We start from the raw sequence: 24,251 nt of genomic DNA, 5'->3' as shown, positions 1-24,251 counted from the left end.
GCCTACAACGTTCTCATAGGCCGAGTCACCCTGAGCGAGGCCGACGCAGTAATGTCCATCCGGGCCCTAACACTGTTGTACGTCTCGGACCGGGGGGAAGCGCATAAGCTCGTCTCCAAAGACGAGAAGGATGAGGTGATCAACATCCAGATAGCTGCCCGAGGATGCAATATGCAATCCCTCAAAGAGGCAAGGAAGTCCGAAAAAGGAAAAGGTCCGTCCTTACAGCAGGAGGGCGACCTCATGGAGACAACTAGTGGCTGACTGGAGAGGTGTGCCTGTGATGAGCCATTAGGACGTTGGTAGTCTTGTAAAAATCGATGTAGCGGCGGAGGTGTCCGAAACAGCTGTGGACACCCCGACGCATGCCCTTACCTAATAAAAATCATCCAAACCTTCCATCGGAGTATAAATTTTTCCACCAATTAGCTATCAAGAAACCGACGCCGGCTCACACTGTCATACCGACAAGAGCGGCAGTCGTTGCGAAGAAATGCAGCGCGTCAGATCACCCCAAGTAGTAGACGCCACGGCAGCCACCCCAAGAGGTAGACTCCGTCGCATCACCCAAGTGGTAGACGCCACGTAACACGCTATCAAGAAACCGACGCCGCTCACACTCGTCATACCGACAAGAGCGGCAATCGTTGCGAAAAATGCGCGCCGCGCAGTCACCCCAAGTAGTAGACGCCACGGCAGTCACCCCAAGAGGTAGACTCCGTCGCAGTCACTCCAAGTGGTAGACGCCACGTAACACGCTATCAAGAAACCGACGCCGGCTCACACTGTCATACCGACAAGAGCGGCAGTCAATAACAAGGAGCACTCGCCGGCTGATACCGTCATACCGGCAAGAATGGCAATCATCCTCAAGAAATAAATACCTCAACGGTCTCTACCAGCGCAGTCGATACTCGCAAAGTAATCAAAACGCCTTAGAAGCGTCGCACAGTTGAGGAACACACTCTAAGACCGCCTCGGCCAAGCCAAGGCGGAAACAGAGGCAAAAAATAATGAAACAAAAAAAAACGCTAAGTACAGATTGAGATGCTCAACTATTAGCACAAGGGAAAGGAAGATGAGATAAAGACCTCGGCCAGGCCGAAGGCGAAAGAAACGAACTATTATTAGAAGATAAGTTACAAGATTACAAGTGAAAAGAATACAGACTACGGCCGTCCCCACAGGGATGAGCCGAAACACAACCTACCAAAGTTGTACAAAAAAGCAAAAACCACAATTATGTTCATGTACCAAGAGATAGCGGGGGGGAAGGATTGGGTAATTGGCCCCCGAACAGCTGAAGCAGATATGCTGTAAACTTGTTCTCATCAAGCAGCACATGGTAGTAGGTGAGGAGCTGAAACAGATCTGCTGTAAACTTGCCCCCTAAGCCCCGCGCCGCCATCGCGATGTCGGTAGCGCATCTTCTTGATGGCAACCCAAAGACTTTTCTAGCGGCCTCAGCCTTGGCCTCGGCAGCCTCAGCTGCCCTCATCCTTTCGGCTTCTTCCTTAGCCACCCTGGCCTTCTCAGCAAGAGCTGCTTTCTCCGCGGCCGCCTCCCTCTCCATCTTCGCCTTCACCGCCTCCTCGGCCTTCTCCACCGCGAATTTCTCTTTAGCCTCGAGCTTGTCATCAAGCAGCACGTCGAACCTGCCCCACGGGAAAGAACCATCGAGAGGGAAAAGCTCCCCGATAACTTCCCTAGCAGCATCTTGGCTAACTCCCGGAACTCGGCGCACAGTTTGGGGAGCAAGACGGTTTGGAGCATCTCGATGTCCACCTCCTTTTGCTTGATGATGGCCTCTTTGCCCCGAACCACCTCCGCCTGAGCCTTAAACAGCCCCCGGACTCGTTCCTCTGCTGGAGATAGAGGTCGGCGCGCCCCGAACAAGGTCACATTTCCTCGGCGACTCACGCGGCTTCGGCCGCCGCAGCCTCGGCTTTAGCCCTCTCGTGAAGGACCTCCTTTTCGGCGTCCTCCCTAAGTCTTCTCTCGGCCAAGAGCGCCTTCTCGGCTTCTCCCTAAGCCTCTGCTCATTGAGGAGATCCAGGCTTCGCCGACGCAGCCACCGCTTAGTGGCGTTACGCTCATGAACAGCCCGAGCCACGGCCTTCTCTTGCTCCATAAGACGAGCCCCGGTAACCACGTTCCACCTCGCCAGCTCCCTAATTAGCTTCGTGCCTTCCTCTATAAGCTCGGAGACGGAAGCCTTCTGGGGTGAAGGGACGGTGGTGACAGTTTGACCACTAGCCCGCGGATGGAAGACGAAAGCCTTCTGGGATGAAGGGTTGACGGTGGCGCTTTGGTCACCAACCTGCGCATAGGACCCCACCGCCTGCTGCCCAACGTGAGCAATAGCCGACTGCGGCTGGTCTGCAGAAATTCAATTAAAACATCAGTATCAACTTTGACTTATTAGAAACACCTAATGGCACGGCTAAATTTAAGCCACAAGCTAGATAGGTACCATGTTTGGCCTTCTTGGCCGGAGGAGGCACTTCCTTGCCAGCGGTAGAAACTGTCCCTTTCCTCTTACGGATAAGGGGAGATCCCTCCGCGTCAGAATCCCCCTCATCGAGAATATCAACAATCTCCACCTTCTTAGGGGAGGGGACGGGAGTTGGAACCGGTGTCGACGCCGTTTTCCGCGTCCGACGCACTACGCCGCTAACAACCCTCGCCCTGCGCCTCCTCCTCCTTGCTCAAACCCTTCACCATGTTCCATAAGATCATTCGGCGACATCCTGCGGTCGTGGGCTAGAGCCTTGGGATGCAAGTTAGCAACGGTTTTATCTTTGTGCAGCCCCATTCTCCGGAGGATATCCTCAGAAAGGTCCGGTCCAAAGTGGTCTGCAAAAGAAACAAAGCAAGAGTTTAGTAGAAATAAATCGAGGTCCGAGATAACAGGAACATCGAGAGCGGTGATGGGCCTCACACCGACCCCACTCACCCCGTGCTAGGGCCGGTATGAGGCCGACATAGCAAAGCGGCTCATCCTGAAGAATGATCTGCGTCGGGGGAATCCATCTTTTCGGCATCCCACTCTTGTCCACCTCAAAGAGCCTCATCGCCAGCCTCTCGTCCTCCTTCAGATGGACCTTGCTGGCATCCATTTTCAGATGCTTCCGGGTGACCCATCTGTCATGCTCCGCCCTAGTCTCACACCGCAAATTAACCTGGTGTTGGAAGGAGCGGGGTAGCGGATAGTCGTCCGGCACTTTAACGTACACCCACCGACCCTGCCAGTCCTTGCAAGAAGAGAGTTTGTCAACAGAGACATAACCCTGCTCCGTTTGCACACTATACCATCCGACGCGGCCAAAGATTGATGGTTTAAGATGATGAAGTCGGCGGAATAAATTCACCGTCGGAGCCTCTCCCTTAAAGAGACAAAGCCAGACGAAACCGATTATGGTTCTCATGGCCAACGGGTGCAGTTGGGCAACGACAACGTTCATAGCCCTAATTATGGCCATAACATACCCGTTCAACGGAAACCGGAGCCCGTACTCCAAATGCCGCATGTACACGCCGGTGTGGCCCGGTGGAGGACAAGAGACGGACTGACCCTCCCCAGGGATAACAATTTCATACCCCCTACCAAAGAAAAAATGGCCCTCGAAAAGTTTCTCGCCAGAACAACTGGCAAACTTATGGGACCAAGCACGGTCAAGACAGATCTTACAGACATAGCCGTGATCCATGACGTACTGTCTCCCCTCACTAGGACGAGATATTTCCTCCTCCTCACCGAAATCATCACCAAAATCACCACAAGAATCTTCATCCTCCCATTCCTCCAGAATTTGAGGATCAACTTCAGGGGAAGGAGACCTATGACCCTCCGACACAGGCTCACTAGGTCCAGCATCAGCAGAAGACATGTTTACAACAAATTACTAGCAAGGAAAATAAAAAGTTTGCTTGTTTACCTTAAAGAAAAAACACTCGCCGGATCAAATACTCCAAAGATTAAGAAGATGAAGGAAGCCCTTGAGAGTTTAGAAAGATGAAGATTCTAGGAAAAATTTGAGAAAACGAAATTAGTGACCAAAATCACGGAAAAACTGCCCTATTTATAGGGAAAAAGCCCATAAAGAAGGACCAATCAGAGCACAGCCCATGAAGCGACAGCCAATCAGCGAGCAGACACGTGTCGAGCATGCAACCACGGAATGTCAATCGTCGCAATAGTTAAACGTCAATCAATGCAACAGTGACCAAGCGTCTTCAACACGTCCATTCACATCTCTTCGACTATTCATCTTCCTCAACAAATTCCTACGTATCTGGTCACCGCCAGCCACCCGATCAACCAAGCCAGGAAGCACGGGGGGCAATCAAAATCAACCTAAGACTCTCAGCTTTGGTCTCGGCCAGCGTCATGTTCTTTTCCACATCGGATGCCCTTTACGCATCCATGTGGAGGGGGGATATGGTATACGGTACGGCCTACCAAGAGCCACGCCGATGCGAAAGAAGAAGCCGATCTGAGGAAAATTTACTTCAAATATGCAGAATATATGCTCAACATACATCGGAGCCCATACCACGGCATAGACTACGCTGGGGGCAAATTGATGGGGCATATTCTGCACCGCTGACCAAGTCAACATACTGAGCAAGGTCAAAGATGTCCACAACAAGTCAACGACTTATACTGACCTAGCCGATCGACCCCCATCGGCCTGTTAGCCTGGGTCTCGGCGTGACAACCTGATCAGCCGGGACACATATCCGCGTACTCATATCCAAGACCCCTCGGCGGTGAGTCATTATGGCCCGCCGGCCTGCCATAGGTCCATCGGCCGAGGGGTAGATCAGTCTTTCCACCTGCTAGCCACTTGGCCACTTGGCCACTACGTGACAAAAGGTGAAAGCCTATAAATACTCCTCAACCTTCATTGAGGAGGAGATCCCACAACTTGAACCTAAATACACTATTCATCTGGTAATATCTCCCTTATCTCTCTACAATACATACCTAGCCAAGTAACGCAGCTTAATCCTTTAAGTTTACTGACTTGAGCGTCGGAGTGAGTACGCTTGGCACACAGCCAAGCCCTCAGTTCGTTCATTGTTGCAGGAGAGGCCGAGAGGGACGATAGAAGCGAGAAGGGTTCAATCCAAGACATTATTCTACAAGCCACGGGTGGTAACGATACTTGCTCTGGAATTACACCCGGAACAGTTATATAAATAATATGACATGACACCACATTGATAACTTTTTTTTACGAGGGAGAAACTATTTTCACTCTTATATACAAATCCGAGTTGAGTAATCTAAAAGGTATATGGTGGGCCAAATAATGGTCGGGATTATTGCATAAATGCTTAACAAACGAGATCATTATGGTGTCGAAAAGGGTTTTTATCTTTAAAATTTCTCGGAGTACATTAGCGAGTTAGCTCACTGGGAATGTTTTCGACTTGAGAAGATTGATGAGTTTTGGGAAACCAGATTCAATGATGATAAAATGGATGATATACCATCTCCTATGTTATCCTTAACCCCAATGCAACAACTTTAACCTCACCGACGTCTACCTCCCATTGTTGTCCAGTTTGTTGAACTGCAACTTGCCCAACATTTCATTCGTGGTCACGCAGGACAGCCCTCATACTACTTTGTGTGTATCTTTGTCGGTTACTTACCAACGCAAAGTGCGTTTTATTGTCTCGACCCCACTACAAATAAAACCTATGTCTCGCGTCATGTCAAATTTGTCGAACATATATTTCCCTACACCAAACTAATCTCGTCACCTACGAATCCATCTCCTCGACCTCCTGTAATCACTGATTGGTTCCATGACATCATCCCCTCCACTCCCACTCTTCCACAACCACCACCGTCGACTACACCAGCTATCGACACACCTGCCTCACCATCGCCTCCGACCTCTGACCCAACCTCCCCTTCCTCGCCTAAAACCCCAATTATTCCAACTACCACTACATCCCTATCCTCCACAACCACTCCCTCAACTACTACCCCTATGTCTACTCCTCCACCACCTCCTCCCCCACCTTCCCCACCACGAGATGTGACTCGTTTGCTCAACAATATACGAAAGCCCAATCCGAAGTATGCTGATTTAGCCACCGTACTCCCTCCCTCTCGCCTTCCAAACACCACGAAACAAGCCTTGATTGACCCGAAGTGGCACGATGCGATGCTTGCCGAATATGATGCTCTTCAAAATAATGAAACATGGACACTTGTCCCATCAAACCCCCCCTACAATGTGATTGGATGTAAATGGATTTATCGTATTAAATATAACCCCGACAACTCGGTTGACAAATATAAAGCCCGCTTAGTTGCTAAAGGGTTCAACCAACGCCCCGGAATTGACTATGCCGAGACTTTTAGTCCCGTTGTCAAGCCCACTACGGTTCGAACCATTATGTCGTTGGCTCTTGTTCGTGGCTGGACACTCCGTCAACTTGATACTAATAACTCTTTTTTGCAAGGTACTTTATCTGATACTGTTTATATGTCTCAACCACCGGGTTTCACTGACCCTGAACACCCCACGCATGTCTGTAAACTCACCAAAGCTATTTATGGACTCAAACAGGCTCCACGTGCCTGGTACACGACACTGAAGCTTCACCTAGTTCAATCTGGCTTCAAAGCCTCACTTGCTGACCCGTCTCTCTTCACTTGCACGACACCTGCACTCACTCTCTACTTACTTGTTTATGTCGATGACATAATTGTAGCCGACCCCAACCCAAGTCATGTCGCCGCCTTTGTCAAACACCTTGCCACACGGTTCTCCCTCAAAGATATGGGCACATTGTCTTATTTCTTAGGTGTAGAAGTCACCCCCAATTCCCAGGGTCTTTTATTGACACAATCAAAATATATCCATGATTTATGCACCAACAAAAAACCCACGAAGCTAAGCCAGCCACCACACCCATGGCCGTCTCGCCTCCACTTCACTCTGATGGGAGTCCCACTTTGTCGAATCCCACTGAGTACCGGGCTATCCTTGGTAGCCTTCAGTATTTGTCCTTTACACGACCCGATATTGCGTTCTTTGTTAACAAACTTGCTCAGTTCATGCACCAACCGAGCTCCACTGGTGTGCTCTTAAGCGTCTTTTACGTTACTTAAATGGCACTGCAAATATATCGTACTATCTAATTTTTAAAAATCATGCATGTAATTTATTCGCATTATATGTAATTCAATCCCGTAATTACGTAATTTTATTATTATTATTTTTTTTTTGAAATTATGTAATTCATTTATTTGTAATTAGTTTCATTTATTCCGATTTTTAATTCATTCCACTTATATGCCATTAATTTCATTTATTCGGAATGTATTTCATAGTATTTGTTCTAAGACGGAATTTGTTGCATGTTTGTATAGCCGGAATTCTGAAGAAATAAATACATTGCACACTAACGGGCCCACCATAACATGTATTTCCAAAAAAAAAACCTGAATTAATGACGTGACATGGCCTAGATTGAGTATTGTCTTCTGAATTAATAAAGATAAGATTGTGTAATCTACAACTAATTAGACTTGGGCAATGATAAGTGGTTATGATTGATTGTAATTGTAACCATTAAAAAAGGATATACTAAGGGGGCGTTTGGTTCAAATTTTAGGTATGGAATGGAATGGATTCTAACTCCAAGGGGGTATGGAGTTAGAACCCCATACATGTTTAAAGTTGTTTGGTTCAATCCGGGTATGGGAATGATAATGTGTTGGGGTGGAATGGAGTTGGAAACTTGGGAAGAGATATGGGTATGAGATTCCAAGGGGTTGGAATGGAGTTAGAATCCATCAGGTATCTAACTCCATTCCAAAATGCTCCTACCAAACATTGGAATGGCCTAAATCCATTCCAATCCATTCCAAAAGCTCCAACCAAACACCCCCTAAATTTCCTTACGTGCAATGAGATTAATTGAGAGGTATTTTATTTTATTTTATTTATAGTAAGTCTCTTATAAAATAGTTTTACAATATTATATTGTAAAACAAAATAACGAAAGACTTTATTTATTATGAAAAGTGGTGATTGGTGGGAGTTATTTTAGTAGGGTTTTAGGTAAATAATCGCTAGGTTTTACAATAATGTATATAAAACGGTTTTATATAGAATTGTTATTTTATTTTTAGATGGTTACAAAGTATGTTTTAGGAGTCTTCTTAATCACGGGGTACTTCTATCCCTTAACTCCTTTCCGAATTCCAAAGCATAATACGGTTGCATTCTTAGCTGGTCGAATGTGCCTATCATTATTGAAATTAAGGGAATTAAAATGAAAGATGGCATAAACTTTTTTTTGACCTGTATTCTGACCATGACCATGACCTGACCCGATATCCGTATGACCATACATGTATTATAACCCGACATTAGACACGACCCGCTCGACCCGTTTAAAATGTCTATCCCATCATTAATATGAATCTAATCAGAACCAGGCCTATAATGCCGAATCAATCAATATAAGACCTATACTTGAAAAGAATCATACTTTCATAATTTTTGCTTTCTTTCTATTTTTCTCCCTCCATACTTAGTGACACAACAATTAAGATGGATTTGGTTACAAAAAGGAAGAAAAACCAGTTTTTTCAACATTACTAATTTTAAGAAAGTGTTGGACAAATGCTCTTTATCTTAGCAGATGTCTTGGACTTTTAGTTTAGAAAATACACTGGGTAATCATAATGATTATTAGGATTAAGATAGATAGAGATTCAATTTTGTACAAACTCAAATTTTAATTTGTATACGTATGTTGTACTAACGTCATGATAAGTACAAACAATTTTGCATCCACATAAGACATTATCCGGACAACGCCCGGACATGAAATCTAGTATTAGTATGAAAGAAGATCAAATTGACCAACAAAGACATTTCCAATATACAATCATGATTTTTTATAAAGATTTTGTAATAATAATCTTTAAATTACATGCCCATGCAATTTGCATATGTTTAAAACTAGTTTAAAGATAAAGTGATTACAAAATCCAATCTTATTTCTTCCGCAAAATGGTCCTCCTGACTGCTAATAGGCGAGCCATCATCATCAGTCAGTCATCATCATTAATCCTCCCATGGCCGTCGACACACCCAAACGCGCCGAACCTCGCGCACAATCACCACCCTCATCCTCCAACCCCCGCCATTCTCGATGGCAAAATTCACCTTCCTCCTCCTCCAAACCTTCTCCCACCACCAAACAACAACCCCCCCCCCTTTTAACCCGAACCCGAACCCGAATTTCCCCATGCACGCCCCACCCCTGCTTCCCATATACGGGTTCCACATTCTGGAACGCCATACCATCTCTCTCGCTGACGGTACTGTTGGAAATATAGTATCACTATAGGGGCGAAGATATAATTATAGAATATTTGTTGTTGTGTCGTGGTATGGAGGCCACTGAATGAGAAACGAAATCGCCCCGACTATGGTACAAATCGATATAGGCGTCGTCCCCCAAGGTCACACAACACTCCTAAAAGTTGTGTACTCAACCAGTAGGAGTTGGAACTCATATGGTATGCTCAAAATTATCATAGAGAAGTAGTATAGATATATGGAATATGTATATCTCAAATGACTTCACTTCTCATATTTATAGTGATTAATTAACATCATAATCACAAAGATAGTGGCATAACTCCACCATAAACATGGCAATAAACATGGAGTTGGTGGCTATAATTATGCAAGTAGTGGTGAGATGCTTTTACGAGGTAATGGAAGGCATCTCTCTAATACAATGTATTTAGACGACATTGCTAGCCTTAGCATTACTTCCAACAATCCCCCACTAATGCAAAGGATAGACAAAAATTCTGAGCACATTAATAAGGATCGATACTTAAGTATTAGTGTCTTTCGACTTGAACTAACACATTAGTGAAATGGAACAATTCTTTCATCATCTAGAGAGTGAACGAATCTTGAACTCCTAGACTCCGGGGTAAATTCCAAACACATACCTCACCTTAAGTTCCAAACGAGTTCCACGATACAATTCAACAAATTTATGGCCAAATGAACCTTGGGATTCTCACGAGTGCTCTAGAGAGATAGCCTAGTCTCTCATAGAAGGAGGCCAATCCTTCACACTCGCGTAGGTGATTCCAACAAGTCTATCTCCATATAAACCACTCACGCATGAGCTATAGAATCATTAAGAGCTCTAAGGCTCAACCTCTCAACATAGCGGTGAATCCATCAAATCTTTCTCAATAAGACCACCCAAATAAAGGGATATGGATTCATTAAAAGCTCTAAGGCTCAACCTTTCAACATAGCGGTGAATCCATCAAGTCCTTCTCAATAGGACCACCCATATAAAGGGATATAGATTCATTAAGAGAAATATCTCAACCTCCATCATTGCGGTGATCTCATCAAGTCCGTCTCACAAGGACCACCCAATTTTGGGCTATAAGACCATTAAGAGCTATATGCTCAACCTTCCAAAATAGTGTACATGTCACAGGAATGGGAAGTGTACACAAGTATGAGTTATCTATGGCTTCGTTAGACCACCCTTGCATAGCAAGTTCCGGTATCCACCACAAATTCCTCAACTAATAGGCTTTTGCCCCATTCCCCTCGACAATTCTAGGACTTATTTCTTTCTTAGTCCATTAGCTTAAATATGCTCCACTCAAATTTCACAAAGATAATAATTTGTGAGCATATTATTCTCAATCAACTTTCTCAAATCAAATCTGCATAAAATGTGTAAATCTGCAAGTCATTATACACATTATTTTAGCATTACTAAGTTGATATTAGTATTATGCTAAAGATAAACATTAGGCAAAACTCCATGCCCCCACAATTAAGTAGTAGCTAATAATAGCTTCACAATCACCCTGCATCTTACCCTGCAAGATTAAGAGCAATATAATATGCTTACACAATAGACAAGGTTATAATAGTCTTCTCAATAGACTTAAAACAAGATCACCATTAAAAGGTGAAAATGTATAGTACTCACCATAGATCTCACCTTATCGATCGTCAATACCTTTTGGTCGATCCAATATCTTTCTAGATATGCAACATAATGCAATTCTTAATATTGCACCTTAGGCACTTCACCAAATGTGAATGATAACTTTGGTAATGAATACACAAACAACATGTGCTTAGCTGCATAAGCTACATTGAAGTACCTTAATTATATACATATTAGACTTCTCACAATAGTCAAAACATTGTTCTAATTAAATATAGAGCTCCACTCTCATGTCGTTTAAAAGAACAAATAACCTTCTTTATTATTTTCTCTTTCTAATAAATTGACATAGAATAAAGCATACACGTAGTATTTGTGATTTTGCACCCAAAATCATTTTATTTACTAAAAGCTCTATATACATCATCATTCTTATATTAGAAAACAACGAATCTCGATAATTGTTTTACTTATATTTACTCTTTGCAAATCCACAATATTTTACAAAAAGAATTTTACACCTTACTCATATAATAACAATCATCATAATCTCATATAGTGTGGTATAAGCTAAGTGACTTAACCAACAAAATACACTACAATATTTTGGTCAGTTAATCATGTATAAAACATACACTCATGTATAAAACAAACACTCGTTATTTTCTATGTATCCCCACAATCAAAATATTTCTTAGATACATACTCCACATAACTGAAATATGAAATCTAAACATGATGAATAATTTTATCAAATAATAAATTGAACGTCTTCCCCCACATGTTGTCACGCCACAAATTAGTGACAAACATACTCGTTCAAACAAAATATATACATTATTCATTCATTAACCATCTCAACTTTTAGATATCATATAAATGTACACGACAATTTATAATCTCCATAATCTACTTTTATGAAACTTTGACAAATATTCATTTTCAATATTTGTCGCACACACAAACATTTCCAAGATAGTATGTATATCAATTGAAAAAAAAAAAATATTTAGCCCCCACATTTGGTTCATAACTCAAATATCAATTTTAGTTCATCTCATAATCAAAACTAAAAAATCAATCCAAATGTGTGAAACATTTTGCATGATATACATATTATACACATAAAAATATCTTGGACACTCAATCATTCTAGCTACTTGTCAATCAAAATCTTGGAACAATTTTCTTCACATATTCTTGAAATCAATTATCAAGACTAATATTACCAAGATTTTAGACACGTCGTACCAAATAAAGCGATGGTAAAACATACAAAAGATTAAGGCATATATAATTGACCAAACCTTTATATTTATCATCATAAATATTTGTAAAGGAAATTCACGGGAACATACCTTAATCACAAGAATTAATTGGGCTATAAAATTATAGATAATACCATTCTTCTATGAATCTTCATAAACTTTTCAGCACACTACCAAGACATTGCTGCCCATTTTAAGGATAGAAGATGGCCGAATCTGCTCAAGGCTTCAACTACAAAGTTGTAGCCCTTCTTCTTAGCTTTCCAACGCTATATTACACGCCTCAAACAAAGCTCTAGAGACCGAGTTATGGCCAAAATACCAAACTGCTGTCTCACCCGATCCGCGGCCTGATTCTTATACCCGAAGAACAATATTTTTGGCCAATAGAAATAATTCCAATGACAAAAATAATGAACACAACAACAATAATAGCGATAAAATTTCGTTTCTCAATTGTTGGAAATATAGTATCACTATAGGGGCGAAGATATAATTATAGAATATTTGTTGTTGTGTCGTGGTATGGAGGCCACTGAATGAGAAACGAAATCGCCCCGACTATGGTACAAATCGATATAGGCGTCGTCCCCCAAGGTCACACAACACTCCTAAAAGTTGTGTACTCAACCATTAGGAGTTGGAACTCATATGGTATCTTTCAAAATTATCATAGAGAAGTAGTATAGATATATGGAATATGTATATCTCAAATGACTTCACTTCTCATATTTATAGTGATTAATTAACATCATAATCACAAAGATAGTGGCATAACTCCACCATAAACATGGCAATAAACATGGAGTTAGTGGCTATAATTATGCAAGTAGTGGTGAGATGTTTTTACGAGGTAATGGAAGGCATCTCTCTAATACAATGTATTTAGACGACATTGCTAGCCTTAGCATTACTTCCAACAGGTACTATCCGCTCTTACTTCGCTCTCCCTCCTAATTATCGTGACTTAGTGTGACGGGTTTGTTGCTATTTTCTCGTTATTCTTCCGTCTCATTTATTTATTTACCTTTTATATTTATTTTCTGTGACGGTTTTTATATATGTTTGCTCTAATTATGCAAGCCCTTTTTGCGGATTTTTATTCAGTTCAGATCAGTTGGGTTTATTATTGTTCTTCAGTTCAATTTAGATTAGTTTCATTCGGTCGGAAATAGGGGCTTAGTCAAGTGATGCAGAATTGGTCGCATGAATGTTTGCATAGTTAGGTGATACAAAAGTTGTTAATTCAAACCTCTTCTATTTTGTTAAAACCTCTTCGAAATTCTAAAGTTAGGTGATACAAAATAGAAGAGGTTTGAAAATAGGGGCTTAGTTTAACACTATCAAAGCACTACCTAAACAAGCTTTCTAGTTTCTAGCCATAGGTGGGGTTGGAATGCTACTATTAAACATGAATTTTGGGATGATCTAGAAGAGGTTGTTCGAGGTGTTCCTACCAATGAGAAATTAACGAGAAATTAATTAGGCGACGACTTAAACGGCCAAGTAAGCTTTAGGCGTGTTGGTTTTGAGAGCGCTCATGGAGGTTTTGGTTTTGGGGAGAGGAATGAAGTAGGAAGTTGTATACTCCCTCTGTCCCGATCATTTGTTGTCCTATTCCATTTTGGGGTATCTCAGTCAATTATTGTCTTTTCTATTTTAAGAATGAACTTGATGAGCAATTTGATCATTCACATTTCACACCCAATTTGGTCCACTGGTCATTTAGTAATTGATTCTCTCCTCTTTCCTTGGTCTTTGTGCCAAAACCAAAGGACAACAATTGACCGGGACGGGGGGAGTATTTGATTAGCATTAACATGTGTTTTTGGTATAATGAAAACTTGGTTTGAGAAGAGGCACTCTCATTTAGTGACTTACAGAAGTAGAGGTAATGCAAGTCAGATAGACTATTTTTTTGTAAGAAATACTTGAGAAACAGCTACAAGGATTTTGCGTTAGCAACTTAGCATATGATTTTGGTATTTTGAAAACTTGGTTCGATAAGAGGTGCTCTCATTTAGTGACTGGATTCAAGCCTAAACAGATTCGAATTGATGGTTCATGTTAGCGACCTCAAATCAAATCATGTTGGGACTAAGGGTATGTTTGGATGGAGGGATTTGGAGGTATGAGAAATCCATTGTTTGGTTAGCAAAATGGAGGTGGAGGGATTTGGAGGGAAGGGAAAGTGGATCCCTCCATTTCCCTCTTCCAAGCCAAATTATTTCCCCTCCAACAATGGAAAGATTTGGAGGGAAAATGACCTCCTCCATTCTCCCTCCCCTTCCCTTCCCTCCGCCCCCCTCCCCTCCATTTCTCTCCTTTTTGGTATCCAAACAAGGCCAAGGCTCCGTCGTTTGTTGTTTGTTGTCTGCTCCTGCTGCCGTCAATCCCCACCAAAGTCTCGATAATTCAAAACATGTTAGGGTAATTTTGGAATTATGGCAGCTTTTGCTGTGGTAGGGCAGTATAACAATATTAGTATAGTCCACCATTTCAGTCATCTCCTAGAATTGAATCTTTTAGTCCTTGCAGGAGTATGTCTTTTCCGACTTAATCTTGGTAAGAGTAGATGTCCTAGTCTGTGTGATTATGACTTGTTTTTCCTTATCTATGTAGGAGTCGAGTTAGTTTAGTCCTTGATGAAGTAGGAGTAGGTCGCTTACCACCCTTACCTGACCACGTCTCTCGCTCAATCTACTGTGCCATTTGGTCGTGTGACTCTGGACGCTGACCATGTTGAGCCCTCCTGTTTTTTGGTGATGCTTCACCATTTCTCCTCCCATCTTCGTGCAAGCCAAGCTCTTTGAAATGCGTGGGGCTGGGCCTGCGGGCACCATGTGCATGTTTTATGGCATGCTTTTCTGCTTTTTTGCGCACTCTGTCCATGCCCCTAGTCACCCCTAGCATGTCAATTATCTCATGTTCATGCCAACCTTTACTATGATGATACCTATGAATACGTACCACCATATTAGCTTGGATCATGGGAACCCATTTGAATACTTCATCTTGGATCATGAGGTCTTGCAAAATGTCAAAACTCCGTTTCTTGTCCATACAAAAACTGCATTGCTATTTTTCTGAACACAGTCTCTCTCATACCTTTAGATATGCCCAGTTCGTTTCTAGTTTTTAACCATTATGAACCTCTGGTGTTCATAAAATGGTATTCATTACCATGATAGTGATCGGGGCTCATACCTTGACACAAAGCTTAACTGGCGTATGTCTCAGGGTACAGTGCAAAATTTCTAGAAAATGATTTGGATCAATTTGTCTAAATGTACTCTAATGACGCCAGGCCTCAGCAACAATTGATTCAAACTTGATCAGTTGCTGTTTGATATCCTATTGTCGATTCAATGTCATTGTTCATGTTGTACATATCATTTTGACTTTTTCTGTGACCTTTTTTATTTGTTACTCGTATTTGTTATTTCTATATTTTTAGGAATTAACTCGAGTGATGTGGGTAAAAATTCAGTCAGATTTAGAGAGCCATTTGAAAGTATAGATACTGTTGTGTTGGAAGCTATATTATTGCTGTGGATTTGGATAGAAGTTTCTATAGAAGACTTGATAAGAAAATAGAAATTGTGGTAATATATGTTATTTTGGAAAGTGTGGATGCTGCTTATTGAACAGCACCCACTACTGTCATCTCTGGTAACATTCTGCATTTATGGTTCAGTGCTGCAAACTTATCTGCAATGTATTGATTGTATGAATTTTTCTTCTTCCAAAATGACGGTAGTGCCATTTATTATCAATCTTTTACTTTGTGCTCGGGTAGTTCTCCCAAGGGTTTCATTGCTCTCATGTAGTGGAACTGGATTCTTTTGTGATCCTCTAGCTAGAAGAACTCTGTCTGCATCTTTAGTTATTTCTAAACGTATGTATATATATTCCTATGAAAGGTCCTACTTATGGCCTCTATCTTGGTTTGGGGTTTACTTGGATATGCAGATAGTCCTGAGTCCTGACTCCTGAGTCCTGACCTTAGCTTGTAATGCTGTGCAAACTTGTCAAAATGCCAGGCCAGGCTTGTGATTCATGATGTAAACATGTCAAAGTACCATAAGTATGCCCTGCTGGCTTTTATAGTATTTTGCAATCAGTCTTTGCAATTAGTCGGGATGAAGGTCAGACTTGTAAATTGTAATACATGATGCAAACCTGACGAAGTGCCCAGTGAAACTTCTCTGGGCTTCATAATTAGAAATTTGCTCGTGTTCATGGGTCATGTCGTTTAACTCTCCTACAAATCACATACGGTGTACATTTTGGATGCACACTATATGATGAATTTGAACCTATATAGCTGTCTTCATCGTTCAGCAGGTCTTTAAATATCTGCAGGTTGACCCCAAGTGTTAAGCCTGACATTTATTTCCATTGTTTGATCCTGGGAGATTTTTTATTAGCTAGTGAAGAAGTTGTACTTTTGTCAATCTTCCAAACCTGAATACCAGTTTCACTTTATGATTGAAAAATTTCATAGTAGATGCTATCTTTGTAGCTTAGAACAACTTTAGTACTTGGCTAAATATATAGGTAGGTGCTTGAGATTACTTTTTCGGTAAGTGGACATCGCATTCAACCAAATATTTTATAGTGCTAAGCAAGTTGAAAAAGTACAAATGAGGCCTAAATGTCGATGGGTAAGCAAGTAGCTTGCAGAAGCAAGTTCTTCCATTGTGTTTTAATGAGTAAGCAGGTTGGGGGATCTACTTGCTCATATAAGCTAGTTACTTTTCTCAGCAATTGAACATTGTTGTCATAGTGCTGGCGCGACAGCCTCATTTTTGCTATTTATTAATTCATGTGCAAACTTTAAATTATATGTGAAATTGAACTTCCGCCGTGCACTGTCCAACACTGTTGGTATTGGAAATGACAGGTCTTCTAAAGATTTCCCTGATGTGCATTCTCTTATAATGCATGCATACTACTCAGATAATGCAGATTCACGTGGGGAACACTTGGGCTTACACAGAGCTCTGTGTGCCCTAATGGGGTGGAACTGCATGAGCGCTCCTGATAACTCGAGGGTTTATCAGTCTCTGGCTCTCTGCTTGCTAATGAAGCTGATGCGTTCCGGGATGATTTGATCATGTGGCCTCCTACGGTCATTATACATAATACGAATACCAGCAAGGGTAAAGTTGGGCGCATGGAGGGTTTGGGAAGTAAGGCAATGGATAGTAAACTTAGAGGTATAGTATGTCCTTCGTTACTTAAAATATAGATGTTGTTTGTAAGGGTCCGTGTGGCTCTGGTAAGGGTCCGTGTGGCTCTTTGATTTGCTCAGTTGCTTACCATGTCTTAGTTTCTTTTTTGTTTTACCGTATCAAAATAAAGTTTAACTCGTGGACCTTTTAGACATCTTCATCAACACCAAGAAATATTAAAATCTGTATTTGATGCTCTCCTCAAAGCTTTTAACGTAGGGGACTCCCTTAAAAAGGAAGAGGCGTTTTTCGACTTTGACATATTTGGGGTTAGAATAGATACTTTTTTTTTTACCATTATTTTTGCTGACTGAATCACCTATTTCAAATGGTTAATAGCTGCTTCAGTAAATCGTATTGGATAGAAGCTACTGGCGAATCTGATCTTGGGTTTAGGAAAAGGAACTCTCCTGCTCTAATCTCTTTCTCAAATAGTGATGACTGTTTCTGAGACAGTAGTACAACTGAATGTACCTTACTGCATAAGTACTAATGTTCACATCAGAGGGATTTCTTTCGTCATTTGATTTACAGTGTGCATTCTGTAAACGACAAAGATATCTGCTGGGAGCATCTAGTATTGTCGTTGCACCACTCTGCAGATAACCGACAGTCCGACAGCAGTCTGTCAGCGCTCTTGTTTTCAGTGGAATTAATCACTGCAAAGTACGGTGAAAATGGGATCTCAAACCTCTCAGCTTTAAATCTCCCAACTCTAAGATCAAGTCTGAAACTCAGATTAAATTTCATGAGTTAACATGTAAGAATCCTGTGCAATGATTCCCAATCATCTTAGAGTATCGCAGAGTTGGAAGGAAGTCCATTTTCCCACAAGCTAAAATAAACTCCCTCAAACATAGGAAAATTTTGGGAGGAAACTACCAATCCCTTCCTACTTGCGTCATTAGTAAATATTTCGCCTCTTGTGCTGGCGCTTGACTCATTCCATTTCATGTGTGTTCACCTGTTTAAGATAGCGTGGCTGCTTCAACTGATAATATGCAGCGTCAATTTAACAAACTGGTAAATATTAGTCACTGAGACTCTGTTCAGGTAAGAGCATCAGTTGAAGGATGTCCTTTCTCCTACAATTGTATATAGGAAACAAAAAGTTTGTATTGGTGAGTAGCGATGTACTGATGTGTAATCAGGTTTTCCTAATTCGGGTCACTTAACTGTGAAATAGCTTCTGGACTTGATTGAGGTTTCATAGATGGCTCACCTTCTATGATTTGTCTGGTTCTCTAACCGGATAGACATTATTTTACTAAAGATTGTTTTTCTGGCTTAATGCTCTTTAGTCATGAATCTTAGAAGCATTTTATTCTTCCTTTGCGTGACTTGTGAGGAAAATGAATTTAAAGAAACTTAAAGAACATTATGCTTGCTAGTGTTTAGCATAGAAGTCCGCTGCGATAACATCTATGATTAATATGTTCTTTTGGGAAATGGGGTCTAGGTTGTGGCCTGGTTTATGTTATTTTGCGTTTATCCGGAATCTCATCTTTCAAGGGATTTTTGCGCTTTGAGGGATTTGGGTTTAAATGCAATGTCTTACCTTATTTCAAAATTGTTCGCCAAATATGTTTGTTCTTTACTTCCTCGAAATTAAAAATTCGAGTACATTTTTCAAGTGTGGAGATGATGTACTCTCTCTCTCTCTCAAGGCATCTTATATCTCATATACTATTTTTTTTAATTTTTTTTACCATGCTTATGTGATCTTTTTGCACTGAGCTCTGAAGTGCTTATATGTCTACTCGAAAATATGGTATGCTACTGGCAAGCGAAAGGGTGGTGGCTTGAGTTAGATAGCTTGAGACTCTGTCAAGCGAATGTCAAGAGTTCTCATCTCTGGGTGAGAATCCTGACGGCTGCTTTGATCAAATAGTTATGGCTTTGATTTATAGGAGCTCAGCTGCTAATAAATCATGTAGCAAATTTCCGTTATCTTGGTTCTTTCATATTCATTTTTGCAGTGGAGGAGTTATGGTGATCACTTGGGTGTGTCTTCCTGTAGTGTTTGTGTTCACTGTCTGCATGTGCAGTTTTGTGAGGTACATTAGGCCTTGTTTTCGCCTTGACGCATAGGTCTACAGTTTGGCCCAACCCTGTTACTCCCAACACTAGTTTGTCTTGTTCATGGCTAAAAAGCTGAGCCTCTGTGCTAATTGGTGATTTACTGTGGTGTACCTTGAGATATGGATTGATTGTGACATTTCTGATGCCATTTCCATTCAATTTGATTACCAGAGAATGTCCCACTTTTCTGTTAAATTACTCTACCCTGTACACCGAGATATATTTGCAGCTTGCTAAACTGGTGCTTTATTCATATTCTAATTAACTGATGCAGCTGTTCAACTTTAAGAGTTGATACTTAATAGACTAAAATTACTCTTAAATCTGTATTGATTATGGAATGAAAGCAATCATCTGGGCCTTCAGTATATAGCTGAGTTTCGTAGTACAGGGAAAGAAAGCAAAAATAGAATGTTAGATGATTTAGTTCTCTCAAGGAGGCCTCCTTACATGAGCACAGTTTGATATTTAGCGAGCTTGCTTGGGAAATGACTAAATGAGTCACAAATATGTACTACTTAAAAATTAAGTTCTTAGTGGATTTATGTTAAATTGACATCATTCTGCTGCCTTAATGTCTTTGCACTATTCTATTGGCTGCCGTAGATTTCTCCCTGCCCTTGGTTTCCTTACTGATCCCCTATGATATAGTTAGGAGTTCAGCCACAGTGCCACTCGCCTCTGTACCATGACCACATAGTTTCCCTTTCCCTGTACCTCCAGAGCATATAAGTTGAAATTTGGCATCCTAGTGTCACTCATCTCCTTTTGTACTAATATTGGCCACTGTTTTATCTGATGATGTTGGTAAACCATGATCAAATTTGTGAAAAGAAAAGCAGTTGGAGAACTCTTGAGAGAAAGGAAACTACGGAGTAATATTTATTTTGGAGATGCTGTTACTTTTGTAACTGTCTATGAGGTAGGAGAATAAGGGTTGAAGGCAATAAGAACCGATCTTGACGACTTGACCCACCACAGGGGAAGGTTAAGTGCCTACCTAACTGAGGACTGAGCTACACTTTATTGTCCTGACAATTGTTTTTTTTATGAAATATGTTTTTCTTTGATTTGGTTGTGATGGGGCATATTCTGCACCCGCTGACCGAGTCAACATATCAAGCAAGGTCAAAGATATCCACAGCAAGTCAACGGCTTAGACAGCCTAACCGACGCACCATGTCGGCCTGTCTCTTGGGTCCCGGCCAGGCAACTCGCCAGCCGGGGCACACATCCGCGTACTCATATCCAAGACCCCTCGGCCGGCCTGCCATGGGTCCATCGGCCGAGGGTAGAACGGTCTTTCCACCTGCTAGCCACTTGGCCACTTGGTCACTACGTGACAAAAGAGGAAAGTCTATAAATACTCCTCAACCCTCATTGAGGAAAGGATCCACAATTTAACCTAAACACCTCATAATCTGGTAATATCTTCCTTATCTCTCTACAAAATACATTTCGCCAAGTAACAACAACTTATCTCTCTAAGTTTACTGACTTGAGCGTCGGAGTGAGTTCGCTCGGTCCAAAGCCGAGCCCTCAGTTTGTTCATTGTTTCAGGAGACCGAAAGGAGGATTCAACCAAAGACGTCATTCTACAAGCACGGGTGGTAACAAATATCTGCTCTGAAATTACACCCGGAACAATTGGCGCCGTCTGTGGGAAAGATACTAGAAGCTAGTCACATTCATTCCCAAACAAAAAAAAACTCAAAACAAAAACTCACCCAAAAAGCTAAGAAGATGTCGAAACAACAAGAGGTATTCGTGAGTGACGAAACCGAATTCTGCCAAGATAATACCGTCCACAATTCTGGAGTTGCGCAGCCCTCCACCGGCCGGGTAATCCAACCGGAGTATGAGATGCCAATAATACCAGATACGCCGCTGCCCGCCGACCAGGTCACCATCATGGGACATGTGGTTGATGCAGCCAAGCTGAAGCTACTCCTGGACCTAATTGGTAGCACGCCGGCTCACACTGTCACACCGACAAGAACGGCGACACCCGTCCAGGAGACCAGGGCCCAGAACGTAACTCCAAGAAACTTGAACGGAGCACTGGAAGAAGCTGGCCCTGTCAAGACGCCGGAGGAGCCCAGAGTGCTAGTGGTAGACCTAAGTCCTTCCCGCACCCGCGGGAGGACAGCGTCGCCGCAGCACCGACGAGGCCTGCCTCAGAGGAGTGAAAGAAGTCCGATTCGTCAGAGTCGGAGAAGAAGCCCGACTCACCCGAGTCGGAGGAGAAGCCCTTCCCGTTACGAGGAGAGGAGCCGGACTAGGAATGCGAGGAGCCTCTGGTTAACTGACTCTTTTGGTAAACCGCAATAAAACATGTGAAAAGAAAGCAGCTGCAGAACTGCCTGAGAGATGGAAAACCCGTAGTTATATTGGGAATGTGATTTGCTAATAAGATAGGAAAGTGCAAGGGAGGGGATGCAGTGTTGTATGCTATGTTATTTCAACTCTTCGTTTATGAACCCACACCGGTGTTCGACACAACACTCAAGGGTATGGGTATGGAATCCTTACTGACCGTCGCCAGTTCACACTAATCTTAGAAGAGCCAAATAGGAAGGTGTGTGTGACAAAAGTAGAGAAAGAGATTGTGTATTGAAGCATTAGTAAGATTACGAGGTCAAACATCTATCTGTTTAACTTACGAAAACTTCAAAGATGTTAGGATATCTTTTTGTTTTGTGGACGTTTTCTTGCATCTGCATCCTCCTTTCCGGCAGGGGGAGAAACTTGCAGCCTTTGATACTTGAGTATATACCGTGCCTGAGGGCTCCGCACCCATGTCCATTTGTGCCTTACCCATATCCGAGTCTAAATAACATACATTGTGCTGAAGGAGAATTGATAAAGTGAAGCTACTAACCAACTGAGTTGCACTTTATTCTCCTTAGAATTGCCGTTTTTGTGGCAGCATCCTTTTCATTGATTTTGTTGCAGTCTTTGTTCCATTTTTTTTTACGTGGACTATTTTTCCAGATCTTGGATTTTCCGGAGGCAAGTCGAAGTCCTTGTACAGTAGAGATGGTCATCTTGGCACCACCCTCATCAAGTTTGCTGGTGATCAGGTGGGCCTGAAGGAGGCTGTGCGATTGTCTGATCACTTTCAGCAGGATCGTCATGGACGCAGGGAATGAACACACTTACAGTCAGTAGGTCCTGGTCTGAATGATGAGAACAACCCTGATGTTGTGGAGGTGGATGAGAGGACAGGTGAAAAAGCAAGAATACTTTATGGCTATCTATTGACAGGCTCCGACATGGAGAGTAGATTACGATACAAGAAAGAAGGCTGTTATGGAGAGCAAGTTCGAAAAACTGCGTAGATGAAAAAAATCTCAGGTGAGATAATAGGTATTCTATCAAGCAATGATTTATTTTTCCGACTTTGTTTATTGCAGCAGCATCCTGGTTTTTACTCTCTGTCCCGTTTATTTTTGGTTTGTCATCAGTATTTTCTCATAATACACACTAATGATAACTTTTTACTAGAGAGAATATGAAAATAGGTGTTTTGATAAATCAACTGTGCAAAATTTTACATTTTAATTGTACGTATATTTGGAGAAGTGAGCTGGGATGCTGGGTAGTTACCTTTTTGAGCTCACAGTCGAGTCTAAATGGGCCCTGTTTATCTATCTCGTTAAATTTATCATAGTTGTTCCGTCACTTCCGTGGGTAGATGTGATATTAAAAAACTTAACTCATTTACAAATACAAGCAATTGTTCTCTTATTGTGAATATATATATTAGTTGACACGATTCTTGACGCAATTTCCATTATTATTGTTCATCAGTAAGCAACCCCTTTGTATTTTCAATACAAGGGAAAGGTCATGTGGGAGCTTTTGCTCCAGTAGGGTTATGGTGCTGTGTTGCTGGTTGTTAGTTTGATGCTTAATTTCAGTGTTAACATATATGCAGACCTCAGTTCGACATGTGAGATGGCGTAGCTGCAGCTCAAAGGATTGAGATCGCTCGTTCAGAAGGCAAAGATCATTCCCTATCCAAATTGGGCTTTACTTTGATAATCTGGCGTTGTCATGATGGCCAAGTAACTTGGGTATGCTTTTGTACTGTATTTATGATTTCAGTTACGCCTGTAAATCTGGTACAAGTGTACAACTGTCTATCTGTATTCGTATTGTGAATTTTCTGGTAGATGTCCAGCTAGGCAGCACAAGGCAAATCTAAGGTTGTAATTACAAAATACCATGTTTTTTGGCCTTTCAATTCGAGATGAAACTTTAGGATAGCTGTTTAAACTAGGGCTGTACGTGATGTACGACTTGGTGCACCGCATAGTTTTGACTTTTGAGTAATTATGAACTCAGTTAACTGGAATTTTGTAAACCAGTGATTTTGATGATGTTTGGAATCATTGTGTGATTCAACTGTAGGTTTTGGTGATGTTTGCAGTAGTGCGATTGAACTGTTTTTGTTATAGATCTGATTTGAAGACGGATTGGGGTCTACTAACGGTTCATCAGTCATCAGTCCTTCATTTTTGAATGGATTACATTGTTTCTGCTACTGTTTGGACAAGAATGGAGAGAGTATATGTCATTGTTTTGCTACTCAAATCGGCACCGACTTTTATCTTGGGCTCTTGGCTGGATTATTTGGGTAAAAGTCATCGATAAAAAGACATGTTTTCTA

At 41.8% G+C, this 24,251-nt stretch overlaps 1 long non-coding RNA gene across 1 annotated transcript; it reads left to right on the top strand.

Annotated features, from left to right (window-relative positions):
* The first annotated feature begins 12,342 nt into the window (after window positions 1-12,342).
* On the top strand, window positions 12,343-23,986 carry LOC141642328 (uncharacterized). The gene is made up of 4 exons (XR_012543241.1): window positions 12,343-13,180; window positions 17,164-17,479; window positions 22,571-22,933; window positions 23,517-23,986. It is a non-coding gene; the product is annotated as an uncharacterized LOC141642328 (long non-coding RNA).
* Window positions 23,987-24,251: the final 265 nt, after the last annotated feature.

The sequence above is a fragment of the Silene latifolia genome, chromosome 2 (genome assembly GCF_048544455.1).
Source record: "Silene latifolia isolate original U9 population chromosome 2, ASM4854445v1, whole genome shotgun sequence".
Classification (NCBI taxonomy): domain Eukaryota; kingdom Viridiplantae; phylum Streptophyta; class Magnoliopsida; order Caryophyllales; family Caryophyllaceae; genus Silene; species Silene latifolia.
Note: the sequence above shows the minus strand (reverse complement) of the source record. Positions and strands in the feature narration are given on the sequence as shown.